The following is a 14,827-nucleotide window of genomic DNA, read 5'->3' on the forward strand; positions in this document are numbered from 1 at the left end:
TGACAGTAGCATAATGGGACACTTGCTGATCATATGCCGGTGTCCCTGTCATGGTTTAGCCCGTCAGCAACCAAGCACCACGCAGCCGCTCGCTCACTCCCCCCAGGTGGGACAGGGGAGAGAATCGGAAGACTAAAAGTGAGGCAACTCATGGGTTGAGATAAAGGCAGTTTAATGGGGAAAGCAAAAGCTGCACGTGGAAGCAAAGCAAAACAAGGAATTCATTCACTCCTTCCCATCGGCAGGCAGGTGTTCAGCCGTCTCCAAGAAAGCAGGGCTCCATCACAGGTAACGGTTACTTGGGAAGACAAACACCATCACTCCCAATGTCCCCCCCTTCCTTCTTCTTCTCCCAGCTTTATATACTGAGCATGACGTCATATGGTATGAAATATCCCTTTGGTCAGTTTGGGTCAGCTGTCCCAGCTGTGCCCCCTCCCAGCTTCTTGTGCACCCAGCAGAGCACGGGGAGCTGAAAAAGTCCTTGACCAGCGTAAGCGCGACTTAGCAACAACTAAAACATCTCCGCATTATCACCACTGTTTCCAGCAAAAATCCAAAACATAGCCCCATACTAGCTACTACGAAGAAGTTTAACCCTATCTCAGCTGAAACCAGGACAGTCCCATACTTGTATGTAAAATCTGTTCTTTTTCGCGGGTAGTTATCTGTTGCAGCATGCAAGTATTGCACATAGACATAAACTGCCATTCCATTTTACCAAACATAATAATAGTATACATACTTTTCTCATAATAATTAATCACTGAATAATTATACAAATTTTAAAACTTATCGTACTGAAACAGACATTGTTTTAAATGGGATATTTGCTCTGAGAAATTACATAATTTAGCATATAATATTTACACAAAGAGGAATCAAGTGGTAAAAACCCCTTTTTATCAGTGAATAAAAGATGGGGAAGTGAAAGTAACTGGAACCTCAGGTGATCACTTCAGATGTTAGTATCTACATGGCAGACACCTAAGATTGTGGGACATGAAGGCTTGACTATAGGCAAGCTGATCCAGCTGGCATCAAGCTATGGTCCTGAGCAGTTATGAGCACTTGTGAGCATGCCAGTGACAGAAAGTTAATGATAAAGAAATTTTGTGGGTTTAATCTTCAGTAGTGCTTACAGGTGAAATTATTCATTATTATCTAATTTCCTCTCTGGGGTTAATTCTGAGAACGTTCTAATGCTACATGTGATAGCGGTCTGTATAAGAGTTTTTAAGTTATGTTAGAACTAATATAAAAATTCCATTAATTTCAAACTTTGACATAAAGTGGTCTCCTTTGACTGAGAAAAATCTCTTAATGGCAGCTTTTATTTCGTAAAAATGACTTCAGATTGCATTTTCCCAGGAGGCAGTATAATCTTCTCCTTATAAACACAACTCACTCTGTGAAGGAAAATGAAGGCTTTGAGGACTCAGGCTCGACATCTTTAGTGGACCACAATCATATTTCAGGCTTTTGCTCATATATTTTTTCATTCCCCTTTTTTTTTTTTTTTTTGAGATTTCCCCCATATCCCAGTTTTTTGTTGGACATTGGAAAGCAAAAATATAAGTGCAGTTCGTGTATCTTCTGATGTCTCTGTGGAAAGCTGCACCATATTCCTCGTTCAGTTCTCTGGCATATTTTCACTTGAGCTGAAGAACTGGGCTCCTCTCTTCACCAGCTAAGACTTACTATACTAAGATGAGTGAACCAACTCTTACCTACCTGTGTGAACAAAAGCATACTTGTGCTGCCATCCACTTGGTCTGGCTGAACATCAAACAGATGTTTTAATGCATTTGAAAATTTTTGTTCCTTCTAGTTATTCTCTTTCTGCAAAGTTCTCTGGTTCTGCTGAGGACCTGGGACAAAACTGAATGAACATCAGGAGGGTAGCTATTTCTATGTGAGAAGGATGTGATAGAAATTATTAGAAAAAAGTATTTTCATCTGAGTCTCCTTGGCCACTGTTGCAGACCTAGAAGGTTTAGAAGAGAGATGCATTCAAGCCTTGTATGCTAAACCAAATTTTTCACTGAGATTTCCTAAGATAGTGTGAGAATATTTCAGATATTCTGTGTTTAAGAGTGATATTAGCACTGATGGTGGTAAATAATTTTGAAGTTAGGTACTCATATTGGTTAAAATATGCATAATATGAAGAATGGCAAATGCTATTTGCTAGACAGGATTAAAGAAATAGCTAAGTTTGTAAAAATGATCCCTGAGGGTTTGAGATGTGTCTAATCTAGTTATAACCCTTTCTTCTCCTCTTAAAAACTGAATCGTTACTGGAAAAATAACATAATGAAATTCGCCTGCTATGAAAGGTCAGTTTCAGGGACTGTTGTCCCTGCTGGCAAGTGACTCAGATGATAAATTGCCAGTATAAATCATCAGACTGATGCCTGGCAAGAACTGGAGCTGGCCTTGTTCAGTACTTTTTAATTAAAGGAAAAAAGGAATATTTTTTTTTTTTTATTTCTAATGGAAGAGTGCTACAGAAGGAAGTAAGCAGAGGGCATGAGCAAAAAGGGGAAATACTCTAAAAGGGTCCTTTGCATCTTAGCCAAAACCAAGAGTCCTAATGGTAATGAGGTTGGGGATGAGAGGGGAGAGAAGAGAATGACCCTGGCCATTCATCAGCCTGATAATTTTAACACAAGCTTCCAGGTAGCTTTCATACAGTATTTCCCAGATTTCTGTGCAGTTGTTTTAACAATGATAAGGAGAGACTCCCTGCCTCCTATTAGAAAATGGTGAGGGGCACAATCTGAGATAACTTGAAAAAGGACCTCTTTCAGTTCAAAGATTTGAATTTAATTCAGGCTAGTAAGTGCAAAAACTTCTTGGGAAAGAGCCAAGGGTTTTGATCCAGCAAAACAGCATCCATATCAAAGGAAACTGGACACCCTCCAGAGCTACAGGGAAATTCTGCAGTCTGTTAAAACAGAAATGTTTTGTAAACATCCCGGTTTTGAGAAGCTCTAGTGGTGACACAGCCAAAGATGTCTGCCAGCCTTTCTAGAGGGCTGCTTTGCTGAGGGGGCCTCTAAAATCTACAGCCACAGGTCCTTCTGCACAGAGGCACAAGCCTTAAGGTCCTAGGAACTCCAGGCAGGAAAAGTAAAAAAAGAAAAAAAAAAAATATAGGACACAACACAAACAATAGTGTTCCCTGTAGATATGGAACATTTCACATTCAGGTTACACTTTTGATAATATCTCCTGCTTGTAAGGGCAGCAAAATATCTGATCCCCCAAATCAGTATTCATTTAGACAGAAATAGTCCTGTCCTAATCAATAAGAGAGAAGCAAAAGAGCTTTAACTGGGCAAGATAATTACAAGAAGGGTCCTGACTCTTGCTCCTAATAAATAAAGAATATCCTAAACAGTTCCACCAATAAAGGACAGTGGTCTTACCCAGGCTCTGTAAAACTGAATAAAACAATTAAACTATCTAGGTAAAATAAGAAAACCAGGCAGCTCTCTTGAGACAAGTAAATGAATAAATATTCAAGAAGGTTAAAGCTCCAGTAAAGTTCATATTTAATTCCACTTTTTCCCTGCTTATGCAGGCCATCTTATCTTCTGGAGTACATAACCCATTACGTAGCAAGCCTAACCATTAATGTTTGAAGCTATAGTAGCCTGTCAGTCGCTCATTAAAATTATAAAAATGAAAATATAAATGTAGTTCTTCAGTAGTGTTTCGGCTAATTTCTTCAGACACTGGGTGATTAAAGAGCAGTGTTGGGTGGGATGGTTGCTTATTTCTGCTGCTGTTTTTCTTCTCTGTCCAATTGCTGCTGCTGTTGTGAGCAGAGATGAACAGGAAGAGCTATGATGAATGTTGGCTGGTTGAGGGAATGAGCTGAGTGTGCTTTTGCTTTCTCTAATTAGGCTGAGGCAACTCATTTTTTCATTACTTCATTGTTAGATGGTGTGGTTAGATTAAAATCTAGTTAGCATCATTAATTTTATCTTTATTTACTTATTTTAATGAATTATTTTATTTAATGCTATTAATTCATGTTTATGTACAGGAAGATAGTGTTTCTGTCTCTCTGATGCCTATATTACTTGACATTTTTTGCTGGGAGGTCTCAGAAGATCTTCAATGTTAAATTTCTAATTTTTCTTTTGTTCTGTCCTTTTTCCAGTATTCTAGTATGCCCTTTGAGCTCCATCAGTGTTTAAAAGGACTGAGAATTCTGCCTCACATGTGTCTGTTAAGAAAGTCTTTCAGCTTTAATATGATTTATTAAAAATATATAATTAATCCTCAGAGAGAACTTCCAACTCTGATTTGTCACTGTTCTTTCAAAATATTGTGAAGCTCAGTCTTATATCCTTTCAAAGTCAGATCTTAAAGTTATACCAAAGATATTATATTTTTAAAGTAAAAGATCCTATCCACACCATCCTATAATGAACTTAAGCTTTCATCAAATGCATAATGTGAGATACTTGTAAATGGGGAAGATACACTTGGTCTAAATGCAGGGCCGGGGGTGGGGGGAGGTGGGATGGAGAGACTGAAAGAAGAAATATCTGCATCTTCAGGACAGCCTGCTACTGCTAGCGCACAGAATATGTCTGATAACAGGAATAATTTGAGAGTCCTTTGGGAGATGTCAGGAGCTAGACTGCTCTTAGCAGGCCTGCAAAGACTCTGGCTTGACCATGAAGACTGCAACATGACCAAGTGCTAGCTGATGCTGGGTAGAGTGTCACAGCTGCCATCCTCTTTGAGGACCTTCAAAACTACAAAGTGTTCCCTCTTACAGACTCTCTGTGGTAAATAGTGTTTCAGCACTGGCTGGCAACTTGTATCCACTTTCACTATTTAATATCCAAGTGGGGATCAGCAACTGATACCACACACTAAAGAACATGAAGAAATATGTTTGAAATGAGTAGATAAAAATTCTTGCAGCGTCAAAGGGATAGAAATCTGCCCCCCCCCCCGAGTGAACTGAAGCATTAAATTGTGTCTCTGTATGTATGCCTATGCAAATGTGCCTTTTACACCTCCCTCTCTGAAAGTTTTCAGAGGTCTCATCCAATCCACACTGGCTGTTGGAGGAAAGAAGACACTATTGCTATAGTACTACATAGTAATGTAATCATAATGTATTGCATGATATTACTTTATATGGTACTAATATTACTTTATATGGTCTTAAATGCCAATAAAATTATAGTGACGTTTGGGAAATGAGCCAAAACCATCTCCTCTTCACAATTCCTCCAACCTCTGTTTCTAGCAGCCCTGGTATGTTCATGGTAGGTCCATGTTGGGCTACATCTGCTCATTTATATCCAGGCCCATCCAAGGACTACAAGGATAAAATGTAGACTCTTGCTAGAGTGTAGTATCAGGCATCCAACTTGGGCATCTCTGTGAGGAGGTTGGAGATTGTGGGTTCTCCATAATCTCCATAACCTTCTACCAGGGCTAATGCTGGCTCTGCCTGGACTGAGATGGAGAGGGTGAGATCCTCTTGTCCAGGCAGAGGGCCTGGCTGGGATATATTGCAATTCACTTTTATCTTGTAAAAGGAAGCCACAGTAGACAGTGAGTGCTGGCAGGGGCACATCTCTCCTTCAGCTAGTGCCCACTTGAACACTAACACTAGTGTTTGCTTGAACACTAGTGTTCAGAAGCACAGAAGTGCTCCCAGACCAGCAATTTCACATTATTCTCAGAGCATCCAAGCTAGATTCCTGCTGTCATTGGCTGGTGTGGCAGGTGTAACAAGTGTCTATGGCAGGGGCAAAGGTCTGTAAAAAAAAACAAACATAGAGCCTCATGACCAAAGTAGCCAGATGTCACACCAGAGAACTGGTTTCTTTCCCATCCTTGACCTTGGAGTTCCTGTATGACACCTATGGCATAAGTGGTTTCTGATCATGTTCCATTCAAATTTTCAAGTGCTCTAAGGGAGATCTTTGAGACCATATTAAGTGGAAGTGCTGATGGCTCACAAATACAATTGACTTCAGTGGGAGTGCCTTTCTTACCTAGAAATAATGGGGGGGGGGAAGAAAAAATTTAAGTGCTCTGGAATAATTAAAACTGTGCTTGCAATCATAAAGGACACTTCCAATAATTTGGGGAGTTTAAAAGCCATCTCTCTGCATTACAGTTCCTTGGCTATGGAATGGGGTGATTCATACTGTCTAGTTTCACAAAAGAAACTCATCCATATTTATGAAGCACTTCAAATATTTTCATGGGAACACCACCCTGATACCATCAGCAAATACATGTGGAAAGCCGCTGTGGTGAAGTTTGCCAGCTCCCTCTAGTGTAGGTGCAAGCAGAGAAAAATTACTTGCTGTTACTATAAGGTACTCTGTTAGCTCAAGAGGTACAGGTCCATGAGGCAGATCCAACGTGTCCAACATACGCAGGTGTTGACATGATGCCATGTGATAGTAGTTCTGATTTTTTTCCTCACAGTTCTTTTATCTGGAAAATTATGCACAAGAAATATATTGCTAATGGAATTTCAACACTCCAAAAATAAATGTTTGCAAGCTGTGATGAACTGGAATTAAAGTTTCTAATACAAGTAGAGAAGATAATTTGAAGCTGTGATTTGAATGGATTAATACTAAATATGCTGGTAAAGCAAGGCGTAGTTGGGCACTAAAAATCAACAGGCACATTGAATTGTTTGAGTGTGAATTTCTTTATGACTCCTCTACCTACCTGTAAAATGGATATGTTGCCTACTCTCACAAACACAATATTTATTGATGATTGTGATACATTTTAAACAACCTGTTTAAAATGCAAGAGGTGTCCATATAGAAATTAAACATTTTTCTAGGCTTAACTGATGCGTGGAGAATAAGACCAGAGGCTATACTATGAATAGCAAGGATACATACAAATTGAGTAACTCCTTACTCATTGAATGAGACAGGAAATAATAAAATACAATAATTTAATTAAAGCTACATCACAGTGCAAATGCACAAGGAATGAAAAGTTCTGCAGAGTCTAGCTTAACTTCTAGAAGTTCTCACTTTTGATTTTGCAAGCTGAATATTCTTCTAACATTATGAGGACTTTTATTGTGACTTTTTTTTGTTCATGTAGTTACTACTTATTGAACACCAGTTCATGTCTTGTGCTTATCAGATTGTCCTCAACAGCAATCCCTGTGGCCTGCAGCTCCAGGAATTTCGTAGCTAAAACAGTGGCTCCCGAGAAAGAACAGGTATGACACTGCCCACAGCACCCCAGCTTTTCATGGGTGGGCAGGAGAAAGGTGGTAGATACTCCCGTAGACAATTCACAACAGTGAAATACAAGACAGTCAATGTAGCTGTACTCTAAAAAAGCACTGTAGCAACAGAATCGGGGGACTCTCAATTGTATGAGTCCATCTTACTTGTCAGTAGGTTTCTTTTTTAAAGAAGCTATCAGCACTAGCCAGTGGTTATGCACTCTAGTGCTATTTAGTCTCAACTACATTGATGAATTGATGGGTATAATAATTCACAGTGAAAAACCAATCAGACAAAAAAAAAAGCCAAACCCCAAGAACAAGGGTTAGGTCACAGGCACAGTTGATGGTAAATAGGAATACAAGAGTAGCCTCTGTGTCTTTTTGCTGGGTCACAGATTTATCCAAAACATGCAGATTACATAATCAGGCCTTATGGGAACTTTTGTTTTCCCTAAAGCTTAAATTTATAAAAACAAACTCTGTGAGGATAGTATGTTAATAATTCTTGCTCTGAACAAAATCAGGTTGAGCCAGATTTTCTATCTGCCTTAAAAATATCAAATGGTTTAATGGGAAGGGGAAATATAGCTCAGCTTATCTGGGTAGCAGTAAGAAGTGGAACAGTATGAAAGAACTGAAACCATAGAAATTGAAAATAATGTGGCAAGATAACAGTGGCCAGGTAGGCAGAGAATAAGGAAAAGAGCAGGAAGGAGACAAGCCATGTCCTCTTTATTTTCCTCAGAGGTGTTCTGTGGTGTTGGCTTCAGAAAAAGCAGAGAAGGTAGGTGTACGATGAGCTAACTGCACAGCTGAGGGTTTCTACCATTTTGTAAACAAGTTACCAAAAAGCTCTGGTCTGAGGTTCTCAGCCGTTACAGTAATCTGCTGTAGTGGCAGACTGGCAAAACCAGGCTGAATTCTGCTCCCCGCTCCAGGTGTGACCACTGTGTGAGGAATGATGTCAGTTTGCTGCTGTGTCATCATGTTGGTGTTTATTAGAACAAGAGATGCTTGACCTTCCTGGCAAAAAAGTATATCCCTCCCCGATGGCCTATTCTTTATATCTTGCTGACACTTGAAGTGGGCACCCCAGGAGCATCCCTTGGGCATTAGCTTTTGTTCACAGTAGTAATACTGTTGTGGATCAAGGATCTAAGGTTGAACAGGTTTGCTGAGAAACTTAATCTCTGAGTTTTTAGGTAACATATTTGTGTTAAAAGGCTATTTCTGTAAGAGGCAGCGTTTACCGTCATGGAGATATTTGACATATTATAGGGCTCACTGGACTCCATAGGTCTCCTTGCCACCTGCTTTAAATTGAAAACCAGACTGTTTTAGAACTTAAGATCAAGAACTTCTATTTATTTGTGGAGAATCCGTGATATACTATTTTTGCCTCTGGTTAATCACCTGTCACTTTAAATCCAAATGAAAACGCATGCGAGTGAATCTGATTGATCCATAGTAACGAATTATTTTTAACACCTGAAGATGTGAAAGATTAAGTTACCTTTGAAATAGAAATTGAAACTTTTAAAATACCAATAGGTCTTGTAAAAACATGGTAGGAATTGAGGTAAGGTTACCAGCAATAATACTGTAGGAAGATGATATTCTCAAATACCTTAAGGGGACAGACAGACACAAAAATGCAAGAGTAGTTCAATATGTGTATCTCTCAGACAGCATAGCTCCCTATGAGTAGCACGCTGCACTGCACCCTGGCAACCTGCCAAATACAGAATTCAATTGCAGGTTTTAGTACTCCTACCCCTCTGTGGGGAGCGCTGTAGCAACCCAGGGAATCAGGCTAGCACAGAGGAAAAGAAGTGTGGTTTAGCATAACTGCCACAGCCTCCCCTAAGCTCCTAGCTACCTCAGCTCAAAAGTAATGGTTCTAGTTGAGAAACTTGCTCATTTTAGGAGTTGTGTCTAACTCATTACATACTGATTCCACCTCTTGTTTTTTGGTGAGACCACCCAGAGGCATCTATTTGTTTCTTGTCAAATGCTTGTAGGGAGTTGAGGGACTGGTGTAGGCGTAAAGGATGTCTCATTTGGCAAGTTCTTGGTTATTGGAAGCTGCCTTATCCCAAGGTAACAACTTCTTGTCTTCATTCTGTTTTTACTTGAAATCAAATCCCTGTTCATATTCTGCCCATGGTTTATCACATCAGTGCCGAGTGAGAGTGAACAGCAGTCTAAATTATTTTTTGTACAGTAATCATTCATAGGCACAGAACTGCCATTAAATTCCCCAAGCATAACAATTCTGACAGCAGTCCTATCAGACTTACACTGATCCCTAGGTCTGATAGGCAACCGATTATGTTATTTCTAACTTTTTTTCTGTTTAGCCATTCTGTAAGCAGCTTTTGGAGTCCTGCTGGCAGGAATCATGTCTGTCTTGAACTCATTTCTCACTTCGTCATCCTGTTTATCCACATCAACATCCTGCAAAATTGAAGACTGCTGAGGTGTTATTTCAATATATAATCTTTAGATTTTGGAAAACTCTAGCTCAACTCTATCTGAAATGAATCCTCATAAGCCATTCAAACTTCCCAGTGTGCTTTGATTGATAGGAAGTGGGGAAAAAAAGTCTAGTCATGAAGAATATTTGTAGGTTATGCATTCTCCAGAATGTCGTCTTCCTTATATGTACTCTCCAGGCAGATCCAGGCTTCATCTGGTGTTGGCAAAGAATGTCTGCAACTGGATTCTCTTATATAAAAAACATAACTATTTTTTTTCTTCTTGGAAACATGAATTTTATTCATATCTATTTTTTTTTTCCCTGAGTCATGAAAAGAATGAAATAACCACAGGAAATTTTCTTTAAGGTCACTTTTGAAACAACTTAAGACAGGCTCATTTTCAGAAAACCATGTCACTTTCCATTTCATCTAGCACAAAAATCCGAAACAAAATTGAAGGTTCGTTTGCATCACTACCTCAACCTGGCAATTCACTTCTTACCACTGAATGTCTTAGAATTCATCCCTTTTATCTGCTCCCATTTGTAGTCCTTTGCCCCTGAGGGCCAAGACCATGTGTCAGGATGTTACTGTCCAAAGGGAGCAGTGGAGGTCTGTCTTCTGCACCTGCAGCAGAAGTAGGTACAGTCAGTCTCTTCTCTAATGAGGTGCAGAGTAAAGCTGCTTCATGCTAGATTGGGTTCTAGAGAAAAATTTTGCAATGGAGCAGAGAGAGGCAAGGTGTGTAGCACTGTCTTAGGCCCTTTTAAGAAAACTTTTCTGTGGTGCTTTTCCTTTTTTTTTTTAAAGATCGGTATTTATGTATATGGGGCCCAACAGTCTTGGGCACTTGTAAAGAGGGAAAATGCAGCTAGCTACAAAAGGCTAAGGTATATACCTTACTGAGGGGAGAATTTGCAATAGTCAAAGTTCTGAAAGCAACTGAAAAATACGTATGCTACTGCAGTAACAATGAAACGATTCTAAGCATGAAGAAATCACAGTCACACACTCTCAAGAAATCATACGCCTTTACCAAGCAAATACATAATTGTTACACTATTGAATAGAGTATTAAGGAAGTAATACATAAACAGCTATTTAAAATTACGGCAGCAGGTACATATGGGACACAGGGATCTGCTTCTGAACTAAGTTTCTAAATTTTTGGCTGTTAACTGTGTAACTGAGAAACTCAAACTGTTCAGTTACAATGCCCCTCCCCTAGCATCAGCTAGCTCTTTACTCCATGTAATGCCACTAACTGACTGAAAAGCTTGAATGCATATCATTAACCCAACTCAAGCTTGTGGAAGAATTTGTGTGCATCAATAGAAATATGATTCATTTTTATTATTTGCATTATAGCATATATATATATTCTTTTTCTCTGAAATTAATCTCCCTATCACAAAACTTCCCACGTGCCCCAGTTTCTTCAGGATGACTTTTGCCCCAGTTTTATCCACATCTGTCTCTGTCAGTGACATTATTCAGCTCTATGCACACAGGAGCCTCCAACTTTGTTCAAGCACACAAGTTATTAGAGCTTTTCCTATCATATAAAATAAGTTATCTGGAAGGAGGGCTTAGTTTCACAAGTTTCCTGAAAAAGTCCAGTGTTCTCAAAGCATATACTATAATGTTCAGTGCAACAGTTTCCCATGGAGCTTCACTTTTCACTGGCTTTTAGCTGTTGTTTTCAATTGTCAGTCACCCTATGGCAACATTTAACAGGTTGCTTCACAACATATAAGCTGTGCTAATGGGACACCTTCCATGGATTTTGATCCTCCTGTACTGAAAACAGTCGAAGGCAGAAGCTGAGGACATAAACAGTCACTGAGACAAAATGTAGGAATTCTGTATTTATTTGTACCAGACAGGTAGTTATTAGTTCTGTAGGAGTCATCTTTATGAATGCTGAATGATTACTTCCTCTAGCTGCTTTGTTATTTTGCAGCTAATACCTGTCCAACCTCATTCCCTCTTTTGTAATACACAAAGTCTCTTTTCTTACTATATAATTTGTGATTACTGGTTAGTTGGTAAACCTTGGACAGATTTTAGATGACTGATGTCTTTCATATTCTATTTCAGAGCTTCCTAACTGACACTGAGGTTTTCATTTCCATCTATGCAACCATAACTTTTCTTTTTCTGCAGATGCACTGTTTATCACCCAGTAGCTCACTGTGGCTTGGAAAAAGCCCATAACATTTATTTTTATATGAACCAAGTTGTGTTGTGTCAGAAATAGCTTAACAATCCTATACTTACATATAGATATGAAAATGAGAAATGTGTTATTCAGGAAGTGCTGTAATGACATCTGATCTGATATTTCAACACAATTGTCTTAAATCTGTAGCCTGAGATGCATGCTATAACTTAAGGTAGGTTGGGATTATATACGGTGTATGAAATCTAATATGTATGTAAAATATTTGCAGAATTATCCACCTAACCCAAGCCAAAGATATTAAAATACTAAACTTCCATTGAAAGGCATCATTGGTCTAACATCCCGATTTTCAAAGCATTCCTTACAGTGGCACCTAGAAGAATGGATTTCGGTACTCCCAGTAATTAAGCTTTAGTCTAAACACCTTCTCTTGGAAGTTAATTGCATGTCATGTCTCAACTCCCAAATGAGCAGAACTATGCGAGAATATGGTAACGTCTATCCCAGGATGAAAACTGCTGAGCATGCCAGGAGGCGGTGCACATGATACTGATGTGTATGCAGTCTGGGAGAATGACACAGTTGGTTCACCTAGAAGTAGACTTATTTTTCATGATGTTTCGAAACTGCATGGCTATACTTAAAGTACTATGGGCATTTGCTTTCATACAATGATGGTTAACAGAGAGAGCATGCCCCACTGAGCATAGATAAATTTCAACTCTTAGGATTAGTCATTATTTGCTCCATTTAGTACACAATTCTCTTTTATTACAATTATTTCTTAATTTCAGATTAGGCTACAGCTATGATCCATGAGAAGACAACTCAACCTGATTTTTGCCCTCTCCTGCTATTTTGTGAGAAGGAGCAATGTGAAGCTGTTTTTACAGAATGCTGCAAAGCCTTTGGAAGTCTTTCCACCACAACAGGACATTCATCTGCCCCTCTACTCTTAAGCCAACAAGCCACAAAATGTTAATTCCTGAGAAGTTTGACTCCAACAGTGTGTACATATTACAGCCTTCAGTGGGTCCATTAGAGATCTCACCATTTCTTTTGAGTCTCTGTGGAAATTGCTTCTGTGATATGTGGATGGGATGTTGGAGTTTTTGGAAAAAAAAAAAAGGAAACAAGGCAAGGTTTTTAGGGAGGCAATATCTCTTATTAAACCAGATTAGTCTTTAGATCAGAAAGACCTCATTCTTATCTGCTTTTTTTCCTGCTTATTATCAATTTGCTTAATAAAAAGATATTTTCTGTCTATAAATCATGTCTCATTACTTTAACGGAAGGCAGTACAAAATCATCACACAGTTGGAACCGTGCTTCTCATCTGTTTTTGTCTTAAATCCAGTACTGGTAAAATTTCTTTGTAGACTTGAAGGGTGAAATAGTTTTCTTATTGGTGAGAAACAGTTTATACTCCTGTGTACCTCTCCTGGCTAACATGTTTCAGTGCGAAACAGAAGAGTTTGCTTAGTTGGACAGAATAAGAAGAGGGGTGTGAGGTTTGTTCCAAGGAAAGCCATTTCTGTTGGTGTGGACACTTGTGCACTAGGAACTTAATAGGATAAATAGCTCAGTTCTTACCACTTCTGTGGTAGCATTTCCTTTTGCTCAGACTACACTGGTCCTTTGATTGAAGTTTTCTTGCCCAGGCTTCATTTATGGTTTCTGTCAAAATATGGTTGCAGGTAGCCCCAGCAGACATCAACTTTTCATGTAAATTATGCATAACATTTGATTGTCTCCCTGAGATTTATTATAAGACTGACAAAATCACTGCAAAGCACCATACAAATGTTACTTTCAGTGAATTCTACCAGATTATTTCACATAATCTTTATTTTACTAATCTTTAGTCTGTCTTTTAAAAAGCTTCAATGTATAGATATTAAGACCATGCAAAGAGCTTTTAATCAGAAAATGTCTGGTTGGAAGGAGTCCTATAGACCTGACTAATAATTAGTACGGCAGATAATTAAAAGATTGCAGTTGTAATAGAGTGAGGAGGAGAAAAAAATCCCACCAAAACAAACAAAAAGCATAAACTCTAAGGGAAGATAATCCCCTCGATTTAAAGGTATTCTAACATTAATCACAAGAGTCACAGTAGTCATTGGTTATGTAAAATAAAACATCTTTTTTTCCTTTCACTCACAGTGGAAGTAGAGCACAAAGCAGTCACTTTGGTTTCTTCATCAGCATTGTGAAATGCCCAATCGAACAGAAGAGATATGGGACACTGCCTTTTATCTACATCCTGGCAGTTGAGGCGGTGCTGCGCTGGTCTGTAAGCTTTCTTAGCAATTTCTTTTTAAGTCTATCTACAAAAACTGTAGTCTGCATTTCCAACAATGCAGTATGAACAATTTCAAGGATGCTATGAATATTTCCTATGAATATATTAGCTACAGACTGCTTTCTGCGTGCAGTAGGGAAAATTCATCTTTCAAGTACATAAGCAACAATTTTCAGACAGGAGCAGGGGAGAAGGCAAGAAAATGTAAGACGAAACAAATATTTTTCCTATTCATGTATGATACAGTGATTTCTCCATGAAAGAAAAACAGCTTTCTTTGACATGCAGTTTTCCATTTCTGCCTTATTATAATGTGAAAATGATTAAAAGCAAGATAAAATATTTCAAAAAATATATATCCAGGCAAGAAATAATTCCCTGTATTAAACAACCTCTGGGACAGTGGGACTAATTTTTATACATGTACACAGGCACAACCACGCTATATGGGAAATGCAAGCATGCATTTCTCTTTATAGGAGAAATGCTCATGTTTTCTAAGAAATTTAGGATGCTGTCAGTAGAGAGGACCATATCTTGGAAGACTGTTAACCTTGAAAAGGATTTAAGCATTATAAAGGGGAAGCAATTCAACCGGA

This window comes from Phalacrocorax carbo, chromosome 3 (genome assembly GCF_963921805.1).
Source record: "Phalacrocorax carbo chromosome 3, bPhaCar2.1, whole genome shotgun sequence".
Taxonomy (NCBI): Eukaryota; Metazoa; Chordata; class Aves; order Suliformes; family Phalacrocoracidae; genus Phalacrocorax; species Phalacrocorax carbo.